The 20992-nt window shown below is 44.0% G+C and overlaps 1 protein-coding gene and 1 long non-coding RNA gene across 5 annotated transcripts in view; one reads left to right on the forward strand and one right to left on the reverse strand.

Moving 5' to 3' along the window:
- The window catches only part of ARHGAP31 (Rho GTPase activating protein 31), a 116063-nt gene that overhangs the window by 6133 nt on the left and 88938 nt on the right, over positions 1-20992 (forward strand). The gene's annotated exons all lie outside the window — the stretch shown is intronic.
- LOC132597191 (uncharacterized) lies at positions 9059-19788 on the reverse strand. Of its 4 annotated transcripts, none has more exons than XR_011377384.1 (5): positions 19351-19788; positions 11607-11763; positions 10281-11515; positions 9925-10171; positions 9059-9379 (listed from the first exon to the last, which is right to left on the reverse strand). It is a non-coding gene; the product is annotated as an uncharacterized lncRNA (long non-coding RNA). The 4 variants fall into 4 exon arrangements; XR_011377383.1 differs by having other exon boundaries at positions 11630-11796; XR_009563605.2 differs by having other exon boundaries at positions 9937-10171; positions 11607-11796.

The following is a 20992-nucleotide window of genomic DNA, read 5'->3' on the forward strand; positions in this document are numbered from 1 at the left end:
AGAATTAAGGCTTTTAAACCTGGAGCAAGCTGACTGATTGCATGAGGCCAAACTGTAACTGACTCTGCATGGTCTGGATATGGTAAACAACACACCCAGAGGATGGAAACAGCCATTCCGCCTACCCACACCCCTCCCTCCTGCCCAGTCTCCAGACCTCTGCCAGGAGCCCCTTGAGGACAGGCATAGCCTCGCCCTTCTTCCACCCCTACCACCCCCACTGGCAGCTGCCCAGATGCCTTCCAGCCGCTGGAGGCCCAGGCCTTGGGACTGCTAAGGTAGCCCCAGACCTGCCGTAGAGCCCAGTGGACCATCTGCTGGGGCAGAGGGAAACAAGTTGGAACTGGGAACACATTTTCCCATAGATGATGCTGTAAGTGGTGGATAAGCTCCCCAATGCCATCAGAGCGGTAGTTTTTGATACATTCTTTTTATTTCCCCCCTTAATCCATTAGGCATCTGTGGGCTAGCCTGGAAAGCTTTTCCTGTGGGAGTGGGGATGAGGGGAGAACACGTTGTAAATTCCAGAAGCTGACTGACCAAGGCAGTTCTGAAGCACTTGCTAGGGACCGATTGTTCCTGGGGGTCACCTCCCTGCAGAAAGTTTCCTGGGATTCCGTGGCAGAGGGTGGCAGAGGAGGACAGGGCTGAGAGGTCCAGGACTCAGTCTGGGGATAAGAAGTGCCCCCCAACTCCTCTTCCATTAGGTATTGGAACAAAGTAGTGATAGACCCTCTGGGTGGGACCACTTAGTGCTTATTTCCTCCAGAACAGGCTAGTCAGTGTGAGCTACCGGGCACCTCCCCACCTCGCCCCCCACAACCCGCACCTTCTGGGTCTCAGGTCTCCACTTTCCTTGGTCTGGTTCCTTCACTCCAGTCTTGAGGCCCAGGAACATGGCGCTACTAGCTCTTTCGATTTTCTATTTTGTTTTCTTTTTCACTCATTGCTTGCCCTGTATTGAAGCCAAAGTGGCATTTACCCACTTGTCACGCTTCAGATTTAATTTTCTTTTTGCTTACAGGTGCATTCCCACCTGATTTTCTGTTTCTCTCTATGCCCCAACACAAATGTCACCCTTCAGTTTACTAGGTTTTGGTGTTCCTCCCTGAAATGACTGTCCTTGAGTCCTGATGGAGGTGGAGCCACAGCCTGATGGAACTTTAGGTGTCTAGATAGCAGCCCCCCACCGTCCCGCTAATCTTCCCCCCAGTATGCAATTTTAGGTAAGCCTTAAAATAAGGGACCCCTGAGAAAGCATGATGACTTCAAATCAGAAGAGACAGATACTGGTGCTAGATTTTTTTAAGAGCAGCTTTTGATAGAGAAAGCTGAGAACATTAGGCTGCTAAAGGAAGGGGGAGGAAGGGGGGGTGTCTTGGAAGGGGAGAAGGGACCCAGAAATGAAAGCTGAGCCCCAAACCACACCTGCTTGTTATTTTTAATTGTAGAGTTACAGTCTGCATTCATTGCTTACTATGTGCCAGTCACTTTATACGTACAAAGTAATATTTTCAAAATCTGTAAGAATTGGGCATTTTTACCCTTTTTACAGAGGAGAAAACTGAGATCCAAGAGGTTAAATCACTTGCCAAGATTGTAGAGATAAGAGAGGCAAGATTTAAATCCAGATCTAGTGTGACTCCCAAAGCCAAGCCTGTCTTAGGCACAAACACAATCTCCCAAAATAGCATATTTCATAATTTGACATTTATGTTACAGTTTTGTCAAAAGAAAAAAGAACTAACCTGCAAAAAGTAGCCTTTTCTCCCTTGCGTTGTTCTTCCCCCAGCCTAGATGGAGAATAGTAATAATAACAGCTAACGTTTGCATAGCACTTCACCCTCTGTCAGGAGCTTTTCACACACACGTACTCTAACCCCACCTAGTAACTTTCAAGTCCCCTACCTTTTCCTCCCAGGCCCCTCCCTGCCTACTGCAGCCACAATCCTCCTTCCCTCCTGGAACAGCACTTGCCTTAGAGTCAGAGGCACCCAGTTTGATCCTCATTCTACCTGATATTCTGTTTTCTCACTGGCTTTGTGTTTGCAAGTGGACGCTGAGCTCGGCTAAAGGCCGGTGGCCTTGGGCGGGTGGCCTTGGGCAGCTCATGCAGATTGGGTAGCTCGCTGGCCTCCCTGAGGCTAACACACAGCAGATGATTGATGGACCCTGTTTCCTCCTCAGGAAGCCAGAGTTAGAGCCCTTCTAGGAAGCTCAGGACCTGGGACATTGCTGATATGCTGGAACAGCAGGAATCCAAGATTGTTCAAGGTTCCCCACAAGGGCGCATAGCTACTCCCAGTTAGAAATGGACCCAGGCTTTGCACGGGGTGCCCCAGAAACACTGACTATCCCTAGTGCCTCACCAGTCACTCCTTGGTATGAATCACATTCTTGGCGGGGCCCCAGAACCGACTGAGTTTCTGGGATCGAGTCTCAGGCACTCTTTGTTCTAGTTCAAGCCTGGCTCATGCATACCATGCCCTGGTGCCATGCCCATGGCCTGATGCTGACCCAGTATGCCTCTGGGGGACCCCTCGCCGCCACCCCCCAGAGGGAGAGGGGTGAATGTCACCCTCCCCAAAAGCACCTTATACCAGCTCTTGCTGTTACAGACAGCAGAAAACAGTCTGACATAAAAAGTAGGAGGCTGGCAAACTAAATAAATCTATAACCTTCGTGAATTGAGCTAATTTGTGTAATTATGCATATTTCTTTCTCTGGCTCTTTTCATGGTTTTATTCAGAAACCATCTTGTATGGGGCTTTCAATTCAATGCAACAAATATTTAATGGGACTCTAATATGCTGGACACTCTGGGGTTTACAAAGATGCTCTCAAGTTGCTCTTGGCCTAGTGGGTTGCGTAAGACAGGAAAATAACCAAAAGAGTACCAAGAATGAAATGAGGGTTCTACAGAAGGTGCAAGCGGGAGATGCTAACATTCAAGGCAACCGAGTGAAAGAGAACTATGAGTGGATTGTTTGTAAGGGGGGAATAAATCAATAAAACAATAAGCATCATCTGACCCGTGAGGAATGACGGAGATATAGAGTGGTTGGTTTCTACAGACAGGAAACCACATGGTTTTGCCTGATGCTTGTAATGGGTCACACCCTCCTGAGCCCTGGGGGAGAAGATGCTTAAACTGTGGGAAAGGTAGTTGACAGTGACTTGTAATGGCCAGGCTTGGAGGGGGGGGACCTCCAAGCCTGCAACCCTTTTGGCTGCACCCTTGGCCGGGGTGACAGAAGCTGTCTTCAGGGGCAGGAGAGTGATCCTACTGTCGGGAGAAGGCACTGTAGCTGATCACAGGTGTGGCAGTTGGTCTGGCTGTGTCTGCGCCTGGCCCAAGAGCAGGGGAACGGGAGATTCTGTTAAAACATAAAACTTTTAAAATGATGTCAACTGACCACCCTAAGTATGTTTCTTGATTAAATCTACGTGTGCATAAGTGTGCAGCCTCAGTCTCTCCCCGCTGCATGTGGAAAGTTCTCTTTTGCCCCCCCCCATTTTATTTTATTGTTATTTTTAATTTTATTTACTTTGGGCTGTACCACACAGCTTGCGGGATCTCAGTTCCCCAACCAGGGATTGAACCTGGGCCATGGCAGTGAAAGCTGGGAATCCTAACCACTAGGCCACCAGGGACCTTCCCCCTCCCCCATTTTATATATGAAAACCAACTCAGAGAGATTAAGCAACTTGCCTAACATCACCCAGCTAGGAACTGGGAGAACCAGAAGTCAAACCATGTCTGTCCGACACTAAATTCCGCTTTCCTAGCTTTGTCTCCTCTGGACCCAAACAGCTGCAGTCATGCCGGCAGTAAATCAGGGTCTGCTATGCAGAGCTGCATTTACCCATGCATTGCCAAGGTGATAAGTTCAGCAGGATTTAGTTCAACTTTAATAAAACTGCTGGCAATGGAGTTCCCATCCCCAGTTTTTCAAAGTCAAACGTTGAGGTTCCAAATGGCAGGATTCTAAACAGAGAGCATGCCCTGTTACCATAAGTAGCCCCTTCCACCACTGCTTTCCCATCTGTTTCCTGCATGTTGAGTATTATTGGGAAACAATGATGTCAATTCTTCCATATAAATCTACACCTCCCTATTGCCCCTCCCCTACAATGCATATTTTTGTTCTTCTTTCTGGCTTTTGTCTTGCTGTTCTGTTCTTTAAGGACTCACGCTTTTTGGCGTCAGTTATTGGCTTTCTTTTTAATATGTTTTAGCTATTTAAGCTTCATTGTGGCCTTCAAAGTGCACATGCTTCTCGGGTCCATATTTGGAAAATCCTTTGTTTGGCTAATAGCTAGAGTATGGGCCTGGTGTTAGTGGAGAGAAGCCATTTTGCTTTCTGGAAAAGCAAAGCTGGGTGCAGGGCTCTGAATCCGGCTCAGAGCTGAGGGCACAAACCCCACTCAAGGGCTCTCAGGGGCTGCATTATAGCTGTTGGACCCTGGACACAGAGCCTGCAGCTGAAGGTCAGGAAAATATATCCATCCAGTAACCTGTTTTCCCTTACCCAAGCTTGACTCTCCAATGAGACTTGGTTTCCTCAGTTCCCCTTTTTTTACTGCTCCTAAAGTCAACTTGGTTTCAGAAAGGAAAGGGGGGAGGCTGTTCTGGGGGCAGGTGGGAGGGGAGAGTATGAGTTGTGAATTATGGGTCCAAGAGTTCTGGGCCTCTCTTTTTAAGGCTCTGGCAATGATACTCAAACTTTACTGGGGCATCAGGATGACTAAAACTGGAGTGTTTACTTTTAAAATTTCATTTCATTTAAAATTTAATTTCAGAATTTGAGAAATATTGGTTAAATTTTAGTACACTTTAAGGAGTATTAGAAATACTCCTTAAGTTCCCATTTGGACTCCTTGAAACAAAATGGACATCTAATAAAAGTTTCAAATGGGCATTTGCGTAGGTCCAGTAGTATCTGAGTCTGTGGAGAACACACGATCCCACAGAATGAGTTCTACAGTTTTTAGGGCTGCAAGCTGTAAAGTGCCGTTGCAGGTCAGTGTTTTAGGTCAGTCCCTCAGAGATTCTGCTCTTGGAGGTCTGAGATGGGGCCTAGGGATCTACATTTTGAAGATGAGCTCCAGGCGATTGTGATATCTTTGGCCTACTGATCTCACTTTGACTAACTTCTAAAAAGCAGCAGCTAAGTGAAACCACATGATTTTTTTTTCGTTATAGTTTTTATATTGCCCCAAATTTCAACAGTGAACGTGTATTTTTACTACTTAAATTGAGGGGGAAAAATCTTTTTAAATTATTATGGGAATGTGGTATCTTGATTCATTGAATTTTTCATAAAGCCCTTTTGTTCCACTCCTTATTTAAAAACATACTCTTCATAAAGCCTGTTAGTTTGGTATCCTGCCTTAATAGATGCAGTTTAGTGAAATCAATTAACCTCTCGGAGAAGCAGTGCCTGTGGCAAAGTGGCTAGTATGTGGCTTTTATGCTGATGGTCTGCCTTGGTTCAAATCTCAGCTCTACCCCATGCTAGCTGTGTGACCATGGACAAGCTACCAAACCTCTCTGTGCCTCAGTTTCCTCATCTATAAAGTGAGGATTGTGAGAATAATAGTGCCTATCACACAGGGTCATTATGAGGATTAAATAAACTAGTGCACTGCCTGGAATTTAGTTAACCTTCCATAAGTGTTAACTGTGGTTCTTATTTCCTTGGTGATTAGAAATCTTATCCTGTTTCAGCCTCATTACTCAGAGTGTGGTTCCTGAGTAATGCTACAGACAAGGAAGTTGAGAAGGAGATGAGAACAAATATTCTAAGTCTCCCATATATCCCTAGGGGTTTCCTTCTTTCTGTTTTTTTCTTTAATTCTCTTATATACACATAATTATTTATTTTCTTTGGTTGAATGCATAAAAATGCTGGTTTTAAGATTCATATCTGTTGATATAGATTTCTGGGGTGGGAATGTGGTAAACTTTCTAAATTGTACATTTCTGTAGTAATCAGAAAAAGAAAACAATTTAAAAGCAAAACTGGAAAGAAATAAAATGAGGGTTATGGGTTCTGGCGAAAGGCTATAATCATAGTGACCGCCATCCAACCTTCTACTTTCCATCTGTATTTCAGGAGAGTTATAAATCTGGAAAATGAGTCTGTTTCTGTCATTGATGGAACAGTGTAAAGCCGGGGTTTTAGCTGGCCTGTATGACATTTCACACGTGCCTATTTCTTTGCTCCACAATTGCATTTTGACAGTTGACTGAACGAGGTGTATCTGGCTCAATTTTAGGCCGTATGAACAGCATCTTAGGCTGTAGAGGGTGTGGATCAAGGGATCCACACTGCACTCTTCACAGGTTGAATCAGATAGGGAGTCTGTGTTCATTTCTCAGTGCTCCATTTGAAGCTGGAAGCTTATACACAGGAGTATATTGAGAAGGTGATCAGGATGGTGAAGTTTAGACCTTTATTACGTCTCATCTCCAACGACTGTCATGGTTTCCTAAATTGTCTCCTTCCTTGAGTAGAAAGAAAATGAGCTCCTTGAAGACTGACCTTTCTCTGTTCACCTGTGTGTTAGGTGTCTACGGGGCTGGTTCCCTTCTGGAGGCTCTCAGGAAGAATCTTTGCTCCCTCTGGCCCGTCCTCATATGGCCTTCTGTCTGATCTCCTGCCTCTCTCTTATAAAGACCTTGTGACTACATGAGATAATTCAAAATAATGTCCTCATCTCAAGATCCTTAGTTTGATCACATCTGCAAAATCCCCTTTAGCTATATGAGGCAACATTTACAGATGCCAGGAATAAGGACCTGGACATTTTTGAGGCACCATTACTCAAGCTACCACAGTCTTGTTTCCCCCACAGCATATGGTTGGCTCCATAGATATTAATAATGTGAATGAAGGGAATAGGGTGGTGATTGTGAGAGTGGAGGAATAGATGGACATCAGCATTTACTAAGCAGTTTCCATGCATCAGGCACGGGGTCAGCTGGGACACAGGGATGAGCAGGCATTATCTGTCCCTGTAGGGGCTCACAATCCCACGCAGGGGATGGACACATCCTCTGCTGAACCTCACACAAACCACAGGAGGAAGTGGATATCATCAGTTCTGACTCAGAGGAGCTAGATCTTCTACGATGAGTGGAATCTAAGTAGTCTCTGCCTGAAGGGGTGATATTGCAGACAGAGGGAACAATATAAGCAAAGGTGTCGAGGTGTAAAACAGTATGGCAGGATCAACATTCTGGAGAGAAGAACAAAGGGAAGAAGGTTGAAGCCTGAGCCACCTACCTTCCTGGATGAGGTTTATAGTAAGTTCCAGACTGAGAAAGGAAGAAGAATCTCGAGCCACATTCAAAGCGTGTGTCCTTTTTGCTGTGTCTATTGTTGCTGTTGAGAAAAAATTGGACCCTAGTCTAGGAATAAACTTCCTTCAGGGGGAGGAAAAGTGAGGTGCCCCAAGCAGCTGTAACTCAGGCTTTCAGAGTTCATTTCATCTATTTATTTTCCATCTTAGGAAATTTCATTTCTCTCTGTCTTATGGATGATAACCAGAGTGATGTTTAACATTTCAAATCCACGTTTTATTTGAGGCGAAAATTTTTGTAACATTCGTTCCCACCTGCCTCCCGCTCACATTTCTACTCCATCCCATCTCTTTTTCCCTCCAGCTTTCTCTTCATCCTGTCATCCCCCAATTTAAGAAACCATAGAGCAGATATCAGACCTATTGTTCTTGCCAGTTCTACTCCCAGGTGCCCTTTTGAGCTTGGCCCCGTGTGCTCCCATTCCACTCTGGGCTGACTGTCCCCACCTCAGAGCGGTCTTCCCTCCCCACCGGCCTAGGTCCCATCTCGGAGGAGACCTCAGGGTCCCTTGGAGGTGAGACTCCCTGTCTTGTGCCCGCCTTGCCCTTGCCAAATTCCAGAACTCCAAGAACTAAAAATACTTCAGTTTTTGCTTCTCCTGCTGGCAGGCACTCAAACTGATTTTGTCCCTTGTGACTGAATAGCAGAGGCCCAGAAGGGAGTGAGACTGGCAGCATGGTCAGCCGCTGCCTGAGGGGGCAACAGGGGCTTGTGTTCACTGCGGACAACGGGCATCTCTCTTCCCCCTTCACTGGGGTAACTCCTCGAGCGGTGCTCTGCCATCCCTTGGCTCCTGAGTAGGAATGGCAGGGGTCATGAAAAAATGCAGGATGCAATTTTAATGAGCAATAAATACCTGCTACAGGTGTGAGCCATCCTCTACCCTTGTAAAATTATTAAAGTAATTGTTAAAAAGAAATCCAAACGATACAGAGATTTATAAAGTACAAAGTCCCTTCTCACATCCTTGCAGTCCCATTTGCCAGTTCACAGTCTGGGCTGGATTCATTGAGACCAGTTCTGTCACGAGAACTTTCCCACTGACGGAAATATGCTCTATCTACACTATCCAATATGGCAGCCACTGCCGCCTCTGGCTGTTAGCACTGGAATGTGGCTAGTGCTACCGAGGAACTGAACTTTAACTTTTAATTAATTTAAATTTATGTAGCAACATGTGGCTCATGACTACTGCGTCAAACAACACAGAGACCTTTCTCTGTGTATGTACTAAAAAATACACATATTGAATGATTCTCTGTTTTTTTCCCCCACAAAGTTAAAGTTACAACATACATATGTTCTGAAGTACGCTGTTTTAAATAACAATAGATCTTGGAGAATGATCCATTTTTGTGAGTATAGTTCGATCTCACTCTTTTTAATTACTGCCTGAGATTCTGCTGAATGGATGGTTTTTAAAGTTAATTTTTAAAAAAAATCAGGTATTACATTCCTGTGGTTCAAATTGTAAAAGAATTTAAAAGGTATAGCAAAAAATCTCCCTCCTATTCCTGTCCTCATCCTACCTGTTCCTCACCTGGGAAGGAACTAGTGTTAATTTTCTTGGAAATCTTTCATAGATATTCTGTGCATGTACAAGCAAATATATATATACTTTTTATAAAATACCATAATTTATTTTTTTAATTTATTTTTTTATTGTAGTTGATTTACAGTGTTGTGTTGATTACTGCTGTACAGCAAAGTGATTCAGTTATACATATATACATTCGTTTTTTATGTGTATGTGTGTGTATATATATTCTTTTTTTAAATAAATTTATTTATTTATGGCTGCGTTGGGTCTTCGTTGCTGCATGCAGGCTTTCTCTAGTTGTAGCAAGCGAGGGCTACTCCTCGTTATGGTGCGCAGGCTTCCCATTGCAGCGGCTTCTCTTGTTGCAGAGCATGGGCTTTAGGCGTGCAGGCTCAGTAGTTGTGGCACACGGGCTTTGTTGCTCCACGGCATGTGGGATCTTCCCGGACCAGGGCTTGAACCCGTGTCCCCTGCATTGGCAGGCGGATTCTTAACCACTGCACCACCAGGGAGGTCCCTATACATTCTTTTTTTAATATTCTTTTCCATTACGGTTTATCATAGAATATAGTTCCCTGTGCTATACAATAGGACCTTGTTGCTTATCCATTCTATATATAAAAGGTTACATCTGTTCACCCCAACCTCCCACTCCATCCCTCCCTCAATCCCCTCCCCCTTGGCAACCACCAGTCTGTTCTCTGTCTATGATTCTGTTTCGGTTTCATAGACAGGTTCATTTGTGTCATATTTGGGATTCCACATATATGTGATATCATTAAAATACCATAGCTTATTTAACCATTTCTTTATATCGAAATCTTCCTCTTTTTTACAAGTTCCTATAAAGCTTCTCTTATTGTCTAAATACTGTTCAATTGATTTAGCATTTATTGAGTGTGTTGTATGGGCCATGCATCATTTTCGTTGACAACTTCTATTATCTGTAACTTATTGAATAGTAATACTGCTTCCCTTTGCTTATGATGAGGGTAGAATTTCCTAGCTCACTTACTTCTTATTATACCTTAAACTTGTTTTCCAGTCTTCCTGAGGGATGTTGGTTAGTCAGCCCATATTCTGTCCGTGTGGAGTCCAGGCCCCGGGTTAAGGCTGAGGCTGGGAGCAGGGAGCAGTAAGAAGCTATTTGCTGGCATATCCATGGCATCTTGATAACAGTGCTCTGGTCATCTGAGCCAACCTGGCCCAGACCACAGAGACCCGGGAAGAGCAGCAAAAGCAGGTGAAATGGAGGTGGCAGCCTAAACAGGAAAAGTATCCCAAAGTTGATCATACATATATTTTGCAGAAACTAAAGCCAGAGTGTATATTAAAGTAGGATTGAAATTAGTTACGATCGTAGATTCTTACAGTGGCCAAAAGGAGAATGTCTTGATGAGAGCTTGTCACCAATGTCACTCACTAAACCCTTCAATGGCTTCCCAATGCCCTCGAGACAAACATCAACTCCATAAATACCAACAAGGTTTACCAGCCCATCACACTCAAACACCTGCATCCTCTGCGGCCTCAATGGACACCATCTCCCCACCTGAGCAGGTCCCCTGGCCACGTTGTACTTCTCGTGGTTCCTCGAAAGTGCCGTGCTCCCCTTGCCTCCCCGTGTTTGTACATGCTCCACCCTCCGTGTAGAACACTCTCCCTGTCTCTCTTTTTAGCTCCACCACCTCAGTCTTGCCAACTCCAACCCATCTTCTGGGTCTCTGCTTGGATGTCTCTTCCTCCAGGATGCCTTCCCTGATCCTTCTGAGGAGGGGTTAGGGGCCCTTCCTATGTGCTCCCATTGTACCCTGTACTGAATGTACCACTCTCAGCCCCACCCTATTCTTGCCTCATTCTAGACTCTAGCTGACCCTGGACCAACTCTGTGAGATCAGGAACCATGTCCCCTGGTTTATCAGTTTACCACTGGCGCCTAGCATAACGCTCACAAATATGTGTTGAAGGAGTGGATGGACCCAGGGAAGGGCAATGCTGTCTTGGGTGTGTGTGGTGGTGGGGTGGGGATGGAGGGTGTGTTCTGCAGGAGTATTTTGCACATGTGTGTGCATCTGTCATGTGTCTGTGTTTCAATGGGGAGACTGTGGAGGTGGAGGAGAAGCTGGGTGAGCTCTGGTGAAGCACTGGTGGAGCTTAGGGAGTCTTCATTTGGCAAATAATCATCATCTGGTTTTGGGCAAGTCATCCCACTCTCTGAATCTCAGTTTCCTCATCTAAAAGACAGGAATGAGAATTTGATGAGATAATATATGGAAGAGGGCTTTTAAAATGGAAAATAAATACTGTACTGATGCTACACTTCAGACACTAGTGCTCAGAAAGGGCTGAATGGCCACAAAGGCTGTACTTACTGATACGCTGTGAATCTGATGCCTCTTTGTAGCTAACACTCACTGCCATACTGGAAGGAAATCAGGAGAGCTGTTTCCCTTATGTGACCCTCCCACACAGCCTTGTGCCTCCCCCAGACCTTCCAGCTTCAACCATCTGCTCCCAGCAGAGGATCTTCAGGGTCTTGAAGTAGGTCATGCAGGTGCACAGCTGGGGCTCCAGTGGCACCCCGTTCACTCAGTACCAGGGTCCTCCTATACCAAGGCAAACAGAGAGATAAGTGAACCGGAAGCTAAATCATCATGTTCGAGCTGAAAGAATCTTAGGAAGTCTATCTATCCAAACCTCTCATTTAACACATGGAGAACCTGGGGCCCTGGAGAGTACAGTTGCTTGCCCGAAAAGATGCAGCTGGTCCAGTGAGGTTTTCTGGCTGCTCATTGGTGTTGGCCAGAAGTCATGGGTCAGTGTGTTTCTCAGAACCAACCAGCATCAGGGATCCCTGAGACAGGAGAAGAGGCTCAGATGATGATGCCTTTAGGAGAGAAGGAGGGTTCATAAGACTCCCTCACAGCTTGAGGAAAATATCCTTTATTATATAGCTGATTAAAAGGATGACATATATTTACCGGCATAGAAAAATGTCCAACGATATTTAAGTTAAACGAGTTTACAAAACAACACCTAAAGTGTACGTAATTCCATTTTGGTAACAATACATGTAAGAAGAACTCTGGAGGAATATGCTCAAAACGTTAACAATGGCTCTCTTTGGATGGATCCTTTTCTCTTTCTTCTGTATACTTTGCTGTGTCGCTGTCTGAATTTTTTTTTTTAATGATGAACATGTATGTTTATACTTTGAAAAAACAATAAGGTATTTTCATTTTTGTAAAAGCACACATATTCTCTAAATTTCAACTTTCTTTACTCTGATTTTGTGTTCATCAGACACCTTTTGTCATCTGTAGCTTGCTCTCCTATGCAAGAGCTTCCATCTATATACAGCCTAGACCCAATTGTGAATTCCTATAAAAAATGATGACATTGCTGTTTGACTTTACAAAGTCATCCCCTCAGAACTTGGTTGCAGAGGACAGATCACTCTCAGATGAACCTGCCAGATTCAGGCTCTGATTCTGCCAAGAAGACAAAGACCCTCCTACCTGCGATGACTCCACAGAGGCCATGCACACACCTCTCGAGTCCCTCCCTGAACATCAGCTGGACCTACAGTCCTCATGGCCGCTGCTTGGGGTTCAGGGTAAAGCGGTCTTGGAAACCTTTGGCATCGCATCCCTGAAGCCCCAACGCAGGGAGAGAGCTTTGGTTTGAGGTTGTGCAAAAGCATGGCTGGCTGGCTGGCTCCTCTGGCCACTAGCTGACACTCATAAGAGACTTGCATGATACCAACAGAGTGTGAGATACATTTTTGGGGGGGTTGTAAAAGTGAGGTCCATGCTACTAGAAGGACAGAGAACCTGCCAAGACTGCAGGGGACTGAGGGTTGGGGAGTGACAAACCCTTACATGGCACCTTACAGAGTGCTTGCACCAAATCATCTCTTTTGTGCTTCACAGTCCTGTGAGTTAGATGAAGCAGGTCATCATTACACCTGCTGCATAACGAGGACACTGCTGTTCCCAAAAGACACAAAACTAATCATGCCAAATCTGTGGCCTTTACTTACTGCTCACTAGGATACAAGATTTATGTACATCGTGTACATGTTTAAAGCTCTGGATTGGGAATCAGAAGACCTAGGTATTTGTCATGTAACCTTGTGGGATTCCCTTCATCTTTCTGAACCTTAGCTTCCTCATCTGTAAAATGGGGTTAATAATACCTGTCTAGCTTGCCTCATGGGGTGGGGATCTGACAAGACAATGGACATGAAAATAGTGTGCTTTGAAAATAGTGAATTGCTAAAGGATTATAAAGTATGACTAATTTCCCAGTGTGGTACTGAGGGATATGTGTTTGAGTAACTTTTGCTAAAGAGAACTGTTATTTTAGGACTGGATAAACTTAATACAGTCCACAACAATCCAATAACCCCCAGCCAGCTCCCTAGGAACCCAAACCTTCTATTTTCACACCCCCTGTCCCGCTTCGGGTAGATTCTCTGCTTTGAAGATAAGTAATCAGGTTTCCAGGAAAAGAGAGGCATCCCTGACCAGCTGCTGCTTCTCTCCAAATCCCCTGGGTTGGAGTGGGCTTGAGTTAGGGCCTCTTCCTGAAAGAGTTGCTTGGGGGACCATACTTTAATCCTAAGAGACTGAGCTTGCCTGCTTATTTTGAGGGCTATTTAAGTACAGATAACTTTAAATCTGTGCTATGGAATTGGGAGATGGGAACTGACATATATACACTATTGATAGTATGTATAAAATATATAACTAATGAGAACCTACCGTATAGCACAGGGCACTCTACTCAGTGGTGACCTAAATGGGAAGTAAATCCAAAAAAGAGAGGATATATGTATATGTATAGCTGATTCACCTTGCTGTACAGTAGAAACTAACACAACACTGTAAGCGACTATACCCCAATAAAAATTAATTATCTTTTAAAAAATCTGTGCTATGCTTTTCTTATAGCAGGGGCCACTAGAGAGGCCTGAAGGGAGGGCTCTGGGGTCCCCCCACCTTGCTTAAGCCAGAACACTCTGCTTTCTTCAGCGCTCTTTCTTTTATGCTTCAGGGTGAAATTTATCTGAACAAAGCACTTCATGCTTAGAAGAAAAGTCTGAAAACCACTACTACTTAGATCTGCAAATCAGCAAAACTTTTTTGTCTCATGGTCACCCACCCAGCCAACTATTTATCTCCCATGGCCCCTCCTGACCTCACTAATACCTCCTCTCTGAGATCTGCTGCCCTTAGGTTTGCCCTGGAACCTTTCCTCTGGGCAGTCCAGGTGTTATGTTGTGTCTTGTTTTGTTTGGAGATAAGACATCTCACAGAGCCTGCGGAATAGACATGCAAAGTCACTTCTGGGGGTGAGGGAGGGGGGGAGACTGCCCTGATACGTAACACGCTGTTTTGTGTTTTACATGATGTGAGAAGGTTCCATTTTCAATGGAAACAGTAAAGAAATGAAGCGGAGCCGAAGGGCTGGCCTTAATGCCACTTCTCTAAATTTCTATGAATAGTTCCTGGCCTTTTCGCCATCGTGGATGTAAATGTGTCTATGTGAACAGTGGCAACAAAGAATAATTTCTGGCACTACAGATGCATCCCAATGAATGTTTAATGAAAGAGAAGAAAAGAGAGGAAAAAAGAAAGGAAGGGGGATAGGAAGGAAGAATGGAATTGGAAGTTGGTACAGAAAAGGAACTTTAGAAGTTTTGAAGCAGCCAACCTAGGTTGAAGTCCTGCCTTTGCTAATGATGTTTTGTGTGACGTGGGGTTAAGTACTGCATGTGACATGGAGTGGCATATAATATATCTGCTTTATGAGGATAAAAATATTTGTTTCATAGACCTCACAGGGATGTTGTGAGGATCGGCTGGAACCGTGAATAGGAAGGGGACTTGCAGATTTCAGTTAAGAGGCCATTGTTGTTCCCCAGCTGAAGACCGTCATCATTTTTTTTTTTTTCACTGTTCTTTGAACAGATGGTTTCAAGGATTAGGGTCTTTCCCTCTTTCATTTTAATTTTGGAGCTTTGAAACTAAACCCAGCTGTGTCTACAGTTTTTCAAATGCTAGGTCTCAACGGTTTTTCACCAGGTAGAATTTAAAACTGATATAAACGACCTCCATTGGAACTCTTGAATAATAACTCTTGTGATAAGAATAATTTAAAGATAACACTATTGACAGAGGGGTTATACTCTAATCTTTTTAAAAAAATCATCTAATAATTTGAATTTTGCTTTGAATGTAACTTTTCCACTCTGCAAATGCAAGTATGCTTGGTTTTTCATGAACTTCACTCACATTATTTAGAAAAATGAGATATTTTTCTTACTGATAACTAATTTAATTTAGCTTCACAGAGCCTAAAGAAATGACACTGTCCTTGTTTCTTGCCTAACGTAGCAAATTTCCAAATGATATAGATTATTTACATATTTTATTTAGACTTCCTAAGACAGCTAGGACTTTTTTACACTTGCGTACTCTTAATTGAATGCTGTGGAATCAGTCTCTCATTTATGATTTATTTTGAGTTAAACATTCAAATCTCTGTCTAAAAATTTAAAAACTAAGCTCAGCTAGTTTTGTGGAATGTAGTAATAATTCAATGAGCAAATATTTCTGGGAAAAAAATTTGAGAAGTAATGAAAACAAGCTAAACTACATTCCAGTATTGGATGGACATCCATCTCTTGGTCCAACGACATGCCCATTTTTGTTTTGTTTTGTTTTTTTTACGTACAGGTCACATTGCTCCCCAAAAAATGCCTTTCAAAGTAAGCGATGCTGCTGATCTAGTCTATCTTGGGATTCACTGTTAAAAAATTCTTCACTTCTGCTGCCTTCTTTTGGGCAATAGCAAACAAACATTAACAACTGTGGAGCAGATGTTCTAACTGAAGAAGATTCCAAAGCTGGGCTCAGACATATCCCCGACCAGAACAAGACACCAACCACAGAGATTAATCTTCTGGTATGGGTGTTATGAGATAAAAGCACCTTCTGGATTTCATCACATATTTTTATAAAACAGTCTAGAGGGTTTTTGTTTGTTTGTGTGTTTTAGGACAAGGTAAAAAAGTTCTTCCATTTTGTGAGCCCAAGTGTCATATAAATGCTTATGTTTGGTGTTTGGATTTTAGGCAAAGTAAACAGAAGTGCTTTCTGTTCCGCTATTATAATTTTTTAATAAGATGATTTCTCTACTGCTTTTTTTTTTTGATGGAAGATATTAAGAAATCACTGTACCTTGTAGCATAAGATTCTTTAAGATGCTAAATTTCACTGCATTCCATGAGTTGCAGGATATCAAACAAGACAGTTCCCACCTTCCATCTAGGTACCCATACAAAGTCATATGCAACCCAAACATCGTGCTCCCTATTTCTTCATTTAACCAACAAGTGTTTGTAGAAATCCTACCATTGTCCTAGTGCTGAAACATCCTATCTCCTGGCTCTAGTTAGCCTTTAACTGTGAAAGTTTGAAAAGAACCATAATTGGTTCTTCCTGCCCACTCTAAGCTATTCCAGTGAATGGAAATAGAGTGATAAAGTTGGGGAGGCTGGAGGGTGATGATGTAGGGGAGATTAGAGTGTTGTTAGGGGAAGACAGTGAATCCACGAAGGTCCAGATTCTAGCCCTCAACTGAGTGGGTCCTCCCACCTCATTAGGTGGGGGCGAGGGGGTGTGAGAAATAATCCACACATGTTGAGAACAGCAAGAGAGGTGAGATCCGCAAGGGATCTCCCCTGGTAGGGGAAGAATCAAGAGAGGGGAATTGGAATCACCCAAGACATCATTAAGCCCAAACAGAGAGCTTTCTGTGTATGGTTTGGTAAATTCCGTGTTCACCACCCAGGGAATCCTAGATTTCAATCCCAGAACAAGAGCTTTGCCTTCTACCTAACATAGTTTCAACATAATTTCAGCTCCATCGGTTGTTTTCATACAGTATCTAGTGTTAGATTATTTGCAGGATACTTCAGTTTTCTTCGTTCTACCAGATCCTCACACAAAACCAAAGGAAACCTGCTTTTATTAATTAGTGTATATTTTCACTGCTGCATAAGGATCTCAGGAACACACAGCATGTAGATATGAGGCTTTCTTGGTTTTCTCCCATTCCCCTCCCTGTGTAAAAGGAATGGGCTCCAAATAAGGGAGCCCATTTTGTTAAACCTTTGTTTAAGCATTTCTCAATCCATAATCATCTGCTTGAGCTGAGATACAAAATACTGCTATCAACAGTCTTGGACTAAACAGGAACATGTCGAGTTCATTTTGCACATCTAATATCCATGATTAGAAAATATTCTCCTGATAAATACATTTATTATAAAAGAACTTTTATGGTGCCATTTTCAAGGTGCCAAACCTTACCGTTTACTCCCTTATCTCCTTTCCTAAGTAATTATGTTTATGAATGTATTCTTTCCTTTGCCATTAAGAGTTGTATTCCAATCTTGTTCCCTTCCGCCCATGAATCAGCATGTCCTTGCCAATCAGGAATCAGCTACGATCGCATCATTTCCTTTTTGGTTCATTAATGTATTGGATGCATAAAAATTGCCCATCCCCAAACCCTACCACACTGTTGGTGGGAATGTAAGTTGATGCAGCCACTATGGAAAACAGTGTGGAGTTCCTCAGAAAACTAAAAATAGAGTTACCATATGATTCAGCAACCCCACTCCTGGGCATATACCTGGACAAAACCATAATTCAAAAAGATACATGCACCCCTATGCTCACAGCAGCACTATTCACAATAGGCAAAACATGGAAACAACTGAAATGACCATTAACAGATGAATGGATAAATGAGATATGGTATATATAGACAGTGGAATACTCAGCCATAAAAAAGAACGAAATAATGCAATTTGCAGCAACATGGATGCAACTAGAGATCATCAACCAGAAAGAGAAAGACAAATACCATATGATATCATTTATATGTGGAATCTAAAATACGGCACAGATGAATCTATCTATTGGGTTGGCCAAAAAGTTCATTCGGGTTTTTCTGTAAGATGTTATGGAAAAACCCGAACTTTTTGGCCAACCCAGTACAAAACAGAAACAGACCCACAGACATAGAGAACAGACTTGTGGTTGCCAAGGGGGAGGGGATGGGGAAGGGAAGGACTGGGAGTTTGGGATTAGCAGATGTAAACTATTCTATATAGGATGGATAAACAACAAGGTCCTACTGTCTAGCACAGGGAACTATATTCAATATCCTGTGATAAACCACAATGGAAAAGATATGAAAAAAAGAACATCAATATGTGTCACTCTGCTGCACAGTAGAGATTGGCACAGCATTGTAAATCAACTATGTTTCAATAAAAAAAATTTTTTTTAATTACGCATCCCCTTTAACTCCCACATACCCTTTAAATTGTGGAAAATCTTTCAGTTAATGGGAAAATTGCTCAAGTACCTCTTTTCTTCTTTCACCCAGGACTGGTGACTTCCTTTTTATATATATATATATATATATATATATATATATATATATATATATATATATATATGTATATATATATATATACACATACACACACACACATATATGAATGAAATTGCTACTGAATATATATTTATATCTTTAAGAATATATATATCCATAAAACATACATTATATATGTAAAGTTTTTGAAATAAATATCTCAGTATTTTAATTAATGATACATGCTTTTCCCCATTGTACAGAAATTAGAAAATACGTGTTTTAGAAAGAAAAAAGTACTTGGGTTAATCCTACCACAGAAAGATATAATTTATTTCCAGGATTTTTTTTTCTATGTATATTTTCCACATAATTGTGATTACATCGCATATATCTAATGTTGTGTCTTACTTTTCTCCCTTAGCATTATAACCTAAGTCTTTATTCTGGTCATCAAACTGTACTTTTAGCATTATTTTAAGGCTCTGTAATATTTTATCATGTAAATGTACCAGTTTATTTACTCCTCCCCATCATTGGGCATTTAGATTATATATTTTTTAATATTATAAAGAAGGCGACAGTGACTATTTCGAGGCATATGGCTCTTTGTTTATGTTATAATATTTCTTTGGAAGAGATTCCTAGAAGTATAATTACTGGATTAAAAGGTGTATAACTTTTTTGGTTGGGAGCGAACAACTCAAACTACTAAGGAAAAAAGGGGCTGGTGGTTATTGATTCATATATGTAAACCTGAGCAAAAGCAAGGGTAGGGGCTGGGGGGGCTGGCTTCAGGAAGCTGGAGGCTGAGGCTGGAATTGTAGCTTTCTGATTTTTTCTTTGCCTCTGGAATGGCATAATAGCATTTAGCTTACAGAGATAAGTGAAAACAGATATAATGCAATTCAAGTTCCTAACCCACAGTGACAACCCTGCACCATCTTAACATCTCTTTTTTAGAGCCAAGATTTTATCAACTTGCCTTGCGTGGTGGTTTAGTTTCACCCATCACTCCTCCTGGCACCTGTTCTCCGTTTGGCCGGCTGTGTTCCTTGGACGTCTCCCGCGTGCCAGCCAGCTCTTGCACCTCACACCCCCATCTCTGTTTCCACTCGGACTGCCCTGCCCAACCATCTCCCACCCCAGCCTCCCACCCCAGGGCTGGGAGGCCAACGTGGAAAACAAAGGAATCTCTGATGGAGAACCGGCTGGTTTGGGAAGGACAGGCCAAGCAGAGGAGGTGCGCGGGGCGCTCTTTTTCAGCAGAGACCCTCATTTCACTCCATTTCCCTCTTTGCCTGCTCCTCTGTCGTTCGCTTGCTGACCTGGGTTTAGGTCAGACCCGCGCCGGGCTCCGTGTCAGGGATGGGACGGGGGACAGGGGCACCGGCCCAGCCCGGCGCAGGCTGCGGGGTCCTGCGACACCCCCTCCCCTGCCCCTTGCCCCTCCCTTCCCCTCCTCCAATCCGCATCCCCAGCCCTGCCCCCCACCCCACTCCCCACCCCCGCCAGCTGGGGAGACGGAAACTCCTCCCTAAAGGCCCTTGGGACCCAGGGGCGCACAGCCGCGCTCTGTCCCTTCAGGCGGCCTCTTCAGCTTTCCTAACGTCAAGGCCAGGTTCCCTCGGATCCCTCTCAAAAGAAACAATGACGCTGGCTTCTGCTCCCTGCGCCTCGGCTTCCTCTCCCGCCACTCCGCCCACGGGTTTCTGATCCCCTTTAGGCGTCCGGAGCCCGACCCCCTGCGGCTTCGGGGAAAGCCCTGCGCCCCAGCGCGCCTCCCGCCGCTTCCCGAAACCCCTCGGACCACACTGAGTCACTCGGCGCCCGGCGGACTCCTGGGCGCAGCCCGGCCACTAGCTCCCGCCGCCTTCCCGGGAGCCGGGGTCCCCGGCCACCGGAGGCCCCAACTGCGACCCGGCAACTCGCGTCGGTGCGGCCCCGGCAAAGGGTGGGGTCCTCACCCAGGGTCAGGGTGCAGACCCGCACCCAGAGCAAGAACAGAGGGAGGAGGGGTGCCCTGAACATCAAACACGGGTTTTGTTTGTTTGTTTTCTTAACCACATCCAGGAAGAAGGGAAACCTGTCAGATAACAGGAAAGGAAGAAAGAGAGAGGATACATCAGAACTTTAGGAAATTGTTTTAATTGCCTCATGTGACATACTATCAGTTGAGAGAGGGAAACCTGTGGAAACACCGGTGGGGGGCTGGCTCAAGGCCTGGTTAGGCCATCTGCGGCAGGGCGGGGTCCGGGGCTGGAGCTCACCAGCTGGAGGGTGTCGGGCAGGTCCTCTGAGCTTCAGGGTCTCGGGCGAAACGGAGCGAACCTTTTATCACAAAATGTTTATATCACCTTTGCGGCTCATATCCTTTCAAAGGGAGGCATTAACTTCATTGTAAGGGAGGCATTAACTTCATTGTGAAAATCTTCAGCTATAGTGAGAGATTTCCTTTTGCTCTCCCCGCCTTGCAGATTAGTTACATTCTAATGTAGGTTTGGACTATTGATGCTGTTTCCATGTTTCCTCTCCTTCATCCTTGCCCTTCTGTCCAGGTGGGTCCCCCAAGGAGACAGAGAAGGTACACTCATGAGTGAAAAAGAAAAGTTGGCACCAGGGACCTT

This window comes from Globicephala melas, chromosome 4, assembly GCF_963455315.2.
Source record: "Globicephala melas chromosome 4, mGloMel1.2, whole genome shotgun sequence".
NCBI lineage: Eukaryota > Metazoa > Chordata > Mammalia > Artiodactyla > Delphinidae > Globicephala > Globicephala melas.